Source organism: Lutra lutra, chromosome 5 (genome assembly GCF_902655055.1).
Source record: "Lutra lutra chromosome 5, mLutLut1.2, whole genome shotgun sequence".
NCBI lineage: Eukaryota > Metazoa > Chordata > Mammalia > Carnivora > Mustelidae > Lutra > Lutra lutra.
The window spans coordinates 99188711-99201043 of NC_062282.1; the positions used below are offsets into that span (position 1 = coordinate 99188711).

A 12333-nucleotide genomic window follows, 5' to 3' on the forward strand; every position below is an offset into this window, starting at 1 on the left:
TAGCCGTTGAAAGCATTTCCCCTTTCCTCACCAGCTTACCCTACTGACTGATGTGCTGAGGAAAGAGGGCTGAACAAGTTGTTTATCATTGAACAAAAATGACTTAGGCGTCCTCAGTTCCTTAGTTTAGTGAAGGCTGAACCCTACAGACTGAGGCAGTGTAAATCTCTGTGGAATTAACATGCAGAGTTGTATGCAATATGGTTCTTTGAAGCTGAATGTGGAAGTAGTAGTTTTAGTTTTGGTATTTGTCAGTAATTTTTTTTTTAAGATTTTATTTTTGCAAGAGAGAGAGCAAGCAAGCATGGATGGGAGGGGAGAGGCAAAGGGAGAAGCAGACTCTCCGCTGAGCAGGGAGCTCAAGTCAGGGCTTGATCCCAGGATCTCAGGACCACGACCTGAGCTGAAGGCAGATGCTTAATTGACTAAGCCAGCTAGGAGCCCCTGTCAATAATTTTTATATCAGATTTTGGTTTTGTTTCAGATTTGTCACTGCTTTTGTTTCTTTGTATAGTATTTCTACTGTGTAAATGTTTTGTGCAAAATTGGAGACCTTACGGAGTCTGTGCTCTTACTTTATAAAAGAGAAAACTGATCCCTGGAGAGTGTCCAAGTTCACGCAGCTCACCAGTTAGTTGGAGAACCTGAACCTTTAAGCTCAGAGTGGACCAATTCTTTGATTATTACATCATGGATCAGCTTTGTTTTAACTCTGTTATTGTTGAAAAAGGATAATTATGTGGCTAATTCTGACAGGAATTTGGAATTTTCTCTAATTGCTGAAATGTTTGATATTTTACAGTGAAATTAACTCAGAATTCTCCAGATTGTTTTTTATCTGCCATGTAATTTTCCCATTTTGAATCTCTCATGACTTCACTTGCTTCCTTCAAGGAAAGGATTCCTTCAAATTAATTTTTCTGGACCATTTTTTACAACCATCCCACTTGGTAAGTGCTACAAACACAAAACTGGCTTAAGATTCATCTGTATACAGTCATTTTAAGCACTTTTAAAAGGTATATTTTTAAATTTATTTTTATTTTATTTATTTGACAGAGAAACAGCCAGAGAGGGAACACAAGAAGGGGAAGTAGAAGAGGGAGCAGCAAGCTTTCTGCAGAGCAGGGAGCCCGATGTGGGGCTGGATCCCAGGACCCTGGAATCATGACCTGAACTGAAGGCAGATGCTTCATAATTTAGCTACCCAGGTGCCCCTAAAAGGTAAATTTTAAATATGCAATTGATGTCAAAGAATAAAAGTATTAAAATAGATGTTTTTACTTTTTTAAAAGATTTTATTCATTTCAGAGAGAGAGTGCATAAAACAGTGGGAGAGGCAGAGGGAGAAGCAGGCTCCCCACTGAGCCCAACTGGAGGCTTGATCCTTCATATCATGACCTAGGCTAAAGGTAGACACAACCAGCTGAACAACCCAGGCACCTCATAGATCAGATTTTTTTTTTTTTTAAAGATTTTATTTCTTTATTTGACAGACAGAGATCACAAGTAGGCAGAGAAGCAGGCAGAGAGGGAGAGGAAGGGAAGCAGGCTCCCCGCTAAGCAGAGAGCCCAATGCGGGGCTCGATCCCAGGACCGTGAGACCATGACCTGAGCCGAAGGCAGAGGCTTAACCCACTGAGCCACCCAGGCGCCCCATAGATCATATTTTAAATGAATTTTCAAACGTGGTGTATTTGTTTCTGAAGTTTAAGTATTTGTAGTTACCAGAATTCTTTCCCAAGCTAAGATTTATTTATTCAGTCATACTAATTAAGTCTAAATTATTGTATTAATTTCTGTCCCTTTAACAACACTCTTTAAATACATTTGTTTGCATAAAAGATGGAGTTGAATAACTAGAATTTGTTTATTTTTTTATTAAAGATTTTTATTTATTTGACAGATCACAAGTAGGCAGAGAGGCAGGGAGAGAGAGAGAGGAGGAAGCAGGCTCCCCACTGAGCAGAGAGCCCAATGTGGGGCTCGATCCCAGGACCCTGGGATCATGACCTGAGCCGAAGGCAGAGGCTTTAACCCACTGAGCCACCCAGGTGCCCCATAACTAGACTTCAAATACAAATTTGGAGGAAAAAAAATGTAGCTAACATAATTAAGTATTTTTCTTTCCTTTTATAGTCATTGTTTCTCTAAATTTTATTTCCTTGAAGATATTAAATCTTGAATACCAACACTTTCCTGATAAGGAAACACCTGAAAAATTTGGTATGTTTACAAAATCATGCCTTTTACTTTTTGTTCTTCCCCTGAAATCCTTCTATTTTGTATTAACTACAAGTCATAGTAGTATTAGCTGCCCTTACTCATTTGGAGGAAGGGACAGTGCTCTTCAGGACCCTCCAAATGCTTGATCTCATTCAAAGCAGTGTCCTCAGAGTGATGTACTTCTTTTTTTAAAATATAATTTTATATATTCTATATATGTATATATAGAATATAAAAATATATCTTATATAATATATAAATATTAATATATACAAAATAATACATTTATATAATTATATATTTTAAAGATTTTATTTATTTGACAGAGAGAGATCACAAGTAGACGGAGAGGCAGGCAGAGAGAGAGAGAGAGGGAAGCAGGCTCCCTGCTGAGCAGAGAGCCTGATGTGGAACTCGATCCCAGGACCCTGAGATCATGACCTGAGCCGAAGGCAGCGGCTTAACCCACTGAGCCACCCAGGCGCCCCAATAATTATATATTTTAAAAATAAAATTTACTTATAAATTTTATAATTTATAATTATAAAAAATTATAATTTTATAATAAATAAAATTTGTTTATTCAACAGATCACAAGTAGGCAGAGAGGCAGGCAGGGGGGTGGGAAGCAGGTTCCCCGCCAAGCAGAGAGCCCAATGTGGGACTGGATCCCAGGACCCTGGGATCACAACCCAAGCCGAAGGCAGAGGCCTCAACCCACTGAGCCACCCAGGTGCCCTGAGCAATGTACTTCTTAGAATACATATTTGGTCATTACAACCTGATGCAATTTTATGTGACCCATTCCAGAAATACTTAATCCCTGTTATTTCAAAAGTTTTGGGGATATAGGTAAAACTTTTTTTTTTTTTTTTTTTTTTTAGATTTTATTTATCTGACACAGAGCGTACATGCAGGGAGAGCAGCAGGGAGGAGAAGCAGGACCCCGCTTAGCAGAGAGTCTCATGTGGGGCTCGATCCCAGGACTCCGGGATCACGACCTGAGCCGAAGGCAAATGCTTAACCGATTGAGCCACCACGAACCCCATATTGATAAAGCTATCTTTTAAGAGAACTTAGTATGTGAAATCGGAATTAACAAAATGATAATTATAGAAATTGCCTAAATCAGTTTTTTTTATGGTTACAAAACGAATGTGTAATCACAGAAGAATTCTAATAGGTGGGTTTTTTTTTAATATTACACTGAAGTATTTTCACTGAATTACTTTTTTTTTTCCCTCCCAAGATTTTGCTTATTTGACAGAGAGAGACACAGCGAGAGTGGGAACACAAGCAGGGGGAGTGGAAGAAGGAGAAGCAGGTTTCCTACCGAGCACGGAGCCTGATGTGAGGCTCAATCCCAGGACCCTGGAATCATGACCTGAGCTGAAGGCAGATGCTTAACAACTGAGCTACCCAGGAGCCCCTCTAATAGGTGTTAAAAGATCAACTAAGGCATATTAGGGTGTCTGGGTGGCTCAGTTGTTAAGCATCTGCCTTCAGCTCATATCATGATCGTGGGGTCCTGGGATTGAGCCCCCGCATTGGGCTCCCTGCTCAAAGTGGAGCCTGCCTCTCCCTCTCCCTCTGCCTGCTGCCTCTCCTTCTTGTGCTTATGTACTTGACAGAACATAAATAAAATCTAAAAAAAAAAAAAAAAAAGATAAACCAGGGCATATTAAAAATTTTGAGAGCTCATTTGAACAAAAATGGATTAGAATCAGGTACCATCCAGTGAATGAAGGACCTAGAAGGGAGCTCTGAGAAGCTGTATAAAATGAAAGATTTCTTTACAGGTACACAGGAGCAGGGACAAGAAAGTTAGAGTAGGTGAAAAAGCAGGTGAGTTGGCTACTGTTAAGGTTATTTTCTTTTAGGGGGGATGGCAGAGGTCTGTTGGGCATATGACCTAACTAATGCTAATCAGTTTCCTGCTTGGTTGGTTGAAGATTCTGTTTCTGGGATAGCTCATACTAAAAATGAAATCTTAGTTTAATGATAATGGGGCATGAGCAGAAGGAACTCCATTTTGGGCCTGTGTGTGTTTTTGGTTTTTGTTTTAAAAACACAGGAGAATAGGAGTCAGTGGAGGTACGGAGATAGAGCAGTAGTGCTTCTTAAACGTTGGCCCGCTTCATGATCACCTCGATGTCTTGCTCTTCCCTTCTGTTTCCTTCCTTTGCAGGCAGCATGTGGCTGCGGGAGGAGCAGGAAGGCCGAGGAGGACAGAGGCAAGATCCAGGGGCTGAGGAGGTGAGTGGCATACACAAGCTAAGTAAATAATACATTAAGTTGAATGAGAACCACGTTTCCTCATTGTTGCAGAAGGAATTTGGAAGTACTGAAGGGAGAGGCTGTGAAGAACTCTAAGGTGTTAAATTAGATTTGGGAATACTGTGGTGGACTCATAAGTTTTTAACCTCTGTATGTATGTGAGTCTACGGATACACATGGATACAGTGAGCTATGTATTTCTATACACACACATACACATAGCTCAGTCAACAAAGATTAGAAGGCGACCTAGTCGTAATGAACACCCCACACACCAGATCTTCACGCCTGAATACTAAAAGGAACACCTCCCTAAAAGGAACTGGGGTCTCTGGAGGAATGGCTGATACAGGATCTGGACACAAAAGATAAGCTTCATATACAGTGGATGGTAGAAAGTATTGAAAACATTACTAGGTGTAAGGCTTTAGAAGCAGAAACTTTCTAGGGATCAAGTCATGTTGTCCTATGAAACCACAAGAGAAACCCAAATTAGCACAGAATGGCAAAACTCTCATGGAAGAGTAGCTTCGGTGCTGTGGTCTTAACTTTTCTGGATTCTGCTTTTTCCTTGGGTTTCCTTGGGTTTCGTTACTGTTAGTGGTTTGGGATTTTTAAGCAGCTAAAACTGGGCATTTTCTACTTTGAGTGGTGATGGTGGTTGTGGGAGGGAGGTTGGTACAAATAACCTAATCTACCACTATTGAAATGAAGTCCTTATGATTCTGTTTTTGCAAATACTTGGCTTTTATAGCCAAGGTAGCAACCAGTGGAGGTTTCCAGAAACTTGAGAACTTAAATCTTTCAGTTAGTCACAAGATTACAGAAGAAGGATACAGAAATTTCTTTCAAGCACTGGACAACATGCCACACTTGAAAGAGTTGACTACTTCCAGGCATTTCACTGACCGTATCAGAACTCAGGCCACAACCATTAAATCTTTGAGTCAATGTGTGTGGTGACTGCCAAGCTGCATCCCCTTCGCATATTAGGTTGCCTCCTGGATGCAGAAGGGATCACACTGTTTACCGCCATGAAAGAAAGACCTTAATCTCAGCACTTAGATATTTGCTGAAATGGATGCTGCCATTCTCGCCAGTCACTCAGAAATATAACATTTAGCTACAGAAGAATTAGCTGAAAACCGTTAAATTTTTGTCAATTCTAAAAACCTGACCCAAAACACTTTATTAAACATTCCATTAAACACTAAAAGGGTACTAATAATAGGAATGTTAAAAAAAACCACACAAATGAACACTGCTTGTCCATCAGTGAGCTTAAGAAACAGATTAGTAGTACCTTTGCAGTTACCTGAATGATCTTCCCCAACTAAAAGATCAGTCCTTCAACCCGTTTTTTTTTTTTTTTTAAATTTTTTAAGATTTTGTTTATTTATTTGACAGACAGAGATCACAAGTAGGCAGAGAGGCAGGCGGGGGGCGGGGGACGCAGGCTCCCCGCTGAGCGGAGAACCCAATGCAGGGTTCCATCCCAGGACCCTGGGATCGTGACCTGAGCCGAAGGCAGAGGCTTTAACCCACTGAGCCACCCAGGTGCTCCTTCAATCCGTTTTATACACCTAATCCTCCATTATCCAGATCAGCATCTGATTTTCAGGTTAAGTGTGGTAAGGCAGATCAAAAACAGCCATGGGAGTGCAGTGAGGTACACTGATCTGTCCTTTAAGCCACAGTAAGGAAGAAGTATTCAAGTTACAGGTAAAATGATGAATTTCAAGACTGAATCTATTTTCTAACTCAATGAAACAAGACTTTTAATTTAACACAGGATCCAGATATATCTTTTGTGGGCCAAGAGATACTCCTGAATACTTGCAGCAACTGTTTGGTAGTAGAAGTAGGCTTTAAGGAAAAAAGCTCTTGGAGACTTTTGATTCAACACTTATTGTATCAGCACCAAGTACAAAACTGAATTTCTAAGATTCAGCACTCAGTGGAGAGGGCACAGCCCTGGACGTGGGTTGAAGCTGTGGAAATGTAGCCCAAGGTGTGAGCTTGCTGAAAACGTACCTTGGGGGTACCAGAGGGCGCCGTTCTTGTGGTGGTGCTGTGTGCTGCCAGTAGGCGGCACTAGAAAAATCACCTGGGCAGGGAGCTGTTAGAAAGGGCACAGTGGAAGCTGGACTGGAAGTGCCTTGAGGGGAAAAGAAGTGTTCCACCACTACCCTCTAGTGACTGAGCTTTATACTCTTATCTGCTGAGAGCCCAGGTCTTTGTACAGAGTCTGGATCCATTACTGCAGAGAAGGCAGTGAAGGCTGGATTTGGACATGAGAAGCAACAACATGGTAACTGATACAACTATTACTTATTAAATTTAATAATTTAGACATAAAGCAAAAGAATCTAGTTAGGTTTTTTTTTTTTTTTTCAAGAGTCACTGACAGGATACATGCACGTGCATGGTTACAAAAACGTCTTACATGATATACAAGAAACAGGGTAGTAGTTGATTTTAAGGAGGGGACCAGGACAGCTAGGGGATGGGGGGGGGTTGCTTCTTTTCTCTTGCGTATCTTTTGTACTATGTGAACTCTCTACCATGTGCCTGTACTATTAAAAATGGTATTTCAGGGGCACCTGGGTGGCTCAGTTGGTTAAGTGTCTGCCTTCAGCTTGGGTCATGATCCTGGCATCCTGGGATCGAGCCCCACGTTGGGCTCCCGTCTCAGTGGGGAGCCCACTTCTCCTTCTCCAGCTTGCCCTGCTTGTGTTCCCTCACTCGCTGACAAATGATTTTTTTTAACAGTTTTTATTTATTTATTTGACAGAGATCACAAGTAGGTAGAGAGAGAGAGAGAGAGGAGGAAGCAGGCTCCCTGATGAGCAGACAGCCTGATTTGGGGCTCGATCCCAGGACCCTGGGATCACGACCAGGGCCGAAGGCAGAGGCTTTAACCCACTGAGACAAATTATTTTTTTTTTTAATTAAGATTTTGGGGGCACCTGGGTGGCTCAGTCAGTTAAGCATCTGCCTTCAGCTCAGGTCACGATCCCAGGGTCCTGGGATCGAGCCCCATATGGGCTTCCTGCTCAGCAGGGAGCCTGCTTCTCCCTCTCCAGCTCCCCTGTGCTTGTGTTCCCTCTCTCGCTATCTCTGTGTCATAAATAAATAAAAATCTTTAAAAAAAAAAAAAAGTAAGATTTTGGGGCACCTGGGTAGCTCAGTGGGTTAAAGCATCTGCCTTCGGCTCAGGTCATGATCCCAGGTCCTGGGATCGAGCCCCACATCGGGCTCTCTGCTAGGTGGGGAGCCTGCTTCCCTTCCTCTCTCTCTGTCTGCCTCTCTGCCTACTTGTGATCTCTGTCAAATAAATAAAATCTTAAAAAAATATATTCTTTAAAAAAAATTTAAGATTTTATTAAATTTTGGGGCACTTGGGTTGCTCAGTGGGTTAAGCCTCTGCCTTTGGCTCAGGTCGTCATCTCAGGGTCCTAGGATCGGGCCCTGCATTGGGCTCTCTGCTTGGCTCTGCTTTTCCTTTTCCTACTTATGATCTCTCTATGTCAAATAAATAAATAATTTAAAAAAAGATTTTATTAAATTTCAAAAATCTTTAATTTAAAAAATTTGAATTTTGAAAAATTTTGAAGATTTTGTCAGCGAAAGAGCACAAGTAGGGGGAGAGGCAAGCATGGGGAGATGACCTGAGTCAAAGGCAGATGCTTAACCAGTGGAGCCACCCAGGTGTCCCTAAAAATGTTTTTTTGTTTTTTTTTTAAATCAAAGATTTTAAAAATTTCTTTGACAGAGAGAGACACAGCAAGAGAGGGAAGACACTAGCAGGGAGAGTAGGTGAGGGAGAAGCAGGCTTCCTGACAAGCAGGGAGCCCAATGTGGGGCTCGAATACAAGACCCTGGGATCACGACCTGAGCTGAAGGCACACGCTCAACGACTGAGCCACCCAGGTAGCCCTAAAAATGGGATTTTAAAAATGAAGAGAACTCCACATAAATGATCTCTTCAAAGCCAGCAAGGGTGTCTAGTGTAAAGCAGGGGCCAGCAAAGTGTGGCCTGAAACTACATAGGCTTGGAACTAAGACTCTTTTTTACATTTTTAAAGGTTTAAAAAATATGTGACTAGCCTGCAAAGCTAAACTAATTCTCGCCCTTCACAAACAATGTAATACTTCCATGACAAAGTATTTTTAGAGTGTAAGATTACAGTCCTGTTTTATTCTAGTATACTTTGTCTCCACAGGCCGCCTAGGCCAACCCTCACCACCCTTTTGTTTCTAAACTCCTCCCTTTCTGATCACCTATTTAACCCTCTGCAACTCCCGAAATCCTTCCACTCTACCCACATGAGAAATATCCCCTACTATCCTCAACCTCTTATCCAACAATACCTACATCATCTTGTTCTAACTTCGTATTTTTCAGATTTTTACCAGGACTCACAGTAAGAAATTTCATGTAAACAACTGACACATTCAAAAGCATGTACACAAATGAACTAAGATTTACCAAAAAACCCCTCAAAGTTATATACGATTTTACTGATATACAAATATAACAAATTCAGAAATGCAAAATTCCTTGGAAGAGTTGTTTATATGGTGCAGTATTCAGTTCTTACATTCTCTCCCACAAGGCTTTTCTCTTCTCCATTCCACCAAAACAGCTTTTATGAAGGTCACCAGCGATCTCAACATTGCCCAATTCAATGAGCAATGTCTCAAACCTCATCCTACTTGACTTGTTATCATCTAACCCAGCGGTAACTCTGATGTGGCCCACCACTCCCTCCTCAAATGCTTCATTTGCCTTCCAGGGCACCCCTTCTGGGTTTATGCCTAACTCACTGAGTTCCCTCAGTCTCCTTTACTGCCTCTCATATCTGATGTCTAAACACTGGGGGTACTCTGGAATTCTCGGACATCTCCGTGTAAATGCACTTGCTTGGAGATCTGGTCCTGTTGAACAGCTTGAAATTCCAAGTCTATGTGAACTTCTACATTTTCATCTCTAGCCCAGATCTCTCCTCTGAACTCCTGACTCCTATCTAACTCCTCTTAATAAAAGCTATGAGTTTCATCTCAGATTTCACTTGTCTAAACCCAACTCCTATCCTTCCTTTCCCTCAAGTACTCTTCATGCCAACTTCTCCATGTCAGTAAGTTCCACCTTTGTTCTACTTGCTGAGGCCCAAGTCATCTTTGATTTCTCTTTCACACTCCACATGCAATCAATCTATAGGCAAAGGCTGAGCTCTACTTTAAAATTACACTCAGGTCCAACCACTACTAACCACTGGTCTTAACCAGTCAGCAGCCTACTGCCTCCCTTGAAACTTATTGTCTATTTTCAGCGCAAACACAACAGTCATAAGACAGTTTCAATAAATCAGATAATGCTGTATCTTTGGTTCAAAACCTTTCAATGGATCCCAAATGAAAATAATTGCAGAAGACCTTACAGTGGCCTACATGTGACCTGACCCCTGGCTACCTCTCTTACTTCCATCTCTTTAATCTCTCCTCCTCGTTCACTTCCATTCCAGCCACACTGGTTTCTTTGCCATTCCCTGAACCTGCCAAATTCACTCTTAGGGCCTTTGCATTTGTCATTTCCTTTGCCAGGGAGGTTCTCTCTCTACTTAACATGAATGGCTCTCATTTCCTTCGCATCTGTGCTCAGATGTCACCTCAGCTTCCCTGATCATTCTTTTTACTTTTATTTTTTTTTAATTTTTATTTATTTTTTAAAGGTTTTATTTATTTGACAGGCGAGGGGTGGGGAGAGCAGGCTCCCTGCTGAGCAGATAGCCTGACGTGGGGCTCGATCATGACCTGAGCTGAAGGCAGAGGCTTAACCCACTGAGCCACTCAGGCACCCCTCTTTTTAACTTTTTAATAATCTCTACAACCAACGTGGGGCTTGAACTTACAACCCCAAGAGCAAGAGTCGCATGCTCTCCCAACCGAGCTAGCCAGGTGCTCCCTTGACCATTCTTTTTAAAAAAGCATCCACGCTCCAATTGCAACCCCTGCCCAATCCCTTCCCCTGCTTCATTTCTGTCTACAGCATTTATCACCATCTGGTGCCTGTACACACTCCACAAACATGTACTGGGCTGCTACAGATACGTTACATACCTTTAGTTTGTCCAGGCGAAACTTCTGAAAGAAACAGTTTTTTTTTTTTTTTTTTTTTTAATTTATTTGACAGAGATCACAAGTAGGCAGAGAGGGCAGGCAGAGAGAGAAAGGAGGAAGCAGGCTCCCTGCTGAGCAGAGAGCCCGATGCGGAACTCCATCTCAGGACCCTGGGATCATGACCTGAGCCGAAGGCAGAGGCTTTAACCCACTGAGCCACCGAGGTGCCCCCAAGAAATAGCTTTTTATATTAACTCTTCTTCCACAGCTAAAAAGGTAGGGAGCATCCCAGGTGCATTGATACCAATCCTTAGACTCAAATGAAACAAAAGGATTCTCTACCTCTCCTGAGAATATGAACGGACAGAGATACAGTCAGATGGATAGTAGGTGGTAATGCAAGGCAGTGATGAAAGCACAAAAGCACGGACAGCCACGTTAGGCAGTGTGCATGAGGAAAATCTGAAGGAGGCCAGAACACAGAGAGGCAGGCAGATAAAACGAAGTATGGAGAGGAGAATGACAGTATGACTTCCAAGAAGTGGAACAGAGCCGTGGTCCCTGACTGGCTAGGTCCAGTGCCATGACACTCAGATTCACATAAACTTTGTTTCCTAAACTTGAATTATCAACAACATGGCTTTACAACTGCTGTACGTTCACCCTGCTGCCTTCTATCTAAATCTGAGAAGTTCTCTTCCTACATTTTTATACAGATTTACCTCACCATATATATTCTAAAGAAAATTACTCTTATAGTCAAGGTTAAAAAAATTTACCATTTATTTTTAAAGGCATTAATAAAACCTTAACATACTTTATACTAAGAAAGATATACAAATGGGCTGAGTTGAAATTTTCACAGGTTGACTTTTCTTTACTACATGTAACTGAGTTTCTTTTAATTACATTTCCACTGCTGAGTTATTCAAACTGATTATTCCCTTGAAACACATGGCTGGTTACTTAAGCATGAGTCACGTGCAACAAGGGGAAATGCAGGCGTTATGCCACCCAACCGTTCATGAAGATGAAATTTTGTTCATGTTGACCATGGCGCATCAAAATACCATTCTCCTCGGGAGACAGCTGTACCTGTTTTTTGGGGAAAAAAGATCAAGATATAAATATGCAATTAAAAAGCCTATTTTCTTATAAAATCAAAAGAAATGGGGTGCCTGGGTAGCTCAGTTGGTTAAGTGTCTGCTTTTGGCTCGGGTCATGATCAGAGTCCTGGGATGGAGCCCTGTGTCAGGCTCCCTGCTTAGCATGGAGTCTGCTTCTCCCTCTGCCTGCCACTCCCCTGCTTGTACTCTCTCTGTCAAATAAAATCCTAAAAACAACAAAAAACAAACATCAAAAAAAAAAAAAAAAGAGGGGCGCCTGGGTGGCTCAGCAGGTTAAGCTGCTGCCTTCAGCTCGGGTCATGATCTCAGGGTCCTGGGATCGAGCCCTGCATCGGGCTCTCTGCTCAGTGGGGAGCCTGCTTCTTCCTCTCTCTCTGCCTGCCTCTCTGCCTACTTGTGATCTCTCTCTGTCAAATGAATAAATAAAATCTTTAAAAAAAAAAAAATGGAAAGCAATACACTCATCAAGGGAAATAAAACTAGAATATGCTAATATACTTAATGCCATAATAAATTCAATCTTTATAAATTACACAAATTGTGAAATTGTGAGTAAATATGCAAGACTATTTTAAAAATA

At 41.6% G+C, this 12333-nt stretch overlaps 1 protein-coding gene across 4 annotated transcripts in view; it reads right to left on the bottom strand.

Annotated features, from left to right (window-relative positions):
- Positions 1–482: 482 nt before the first annotated feature.
- LOC125100503 (survival motor neuron protein) overlaps positions 483–12333 on the bottom strand; it is a 47176-nt gene continuing 35325 nt past the window's right edge. For 3 of the 4 annotated variants that reach the window (XR_007127571.1, XM_047730719.1, XM_047730720.1), the window contains one exon: positions 11386–11721. The gene's annotated coding sequence lies outside the window, so the exon portion shown is untranslated. Of the gene's footprint in view, positions 888–11385; positions 11722–12333 lie in introns of those variants that run through there. The other variant, XM_047730721.1, reaches the window with a different exon arrangement.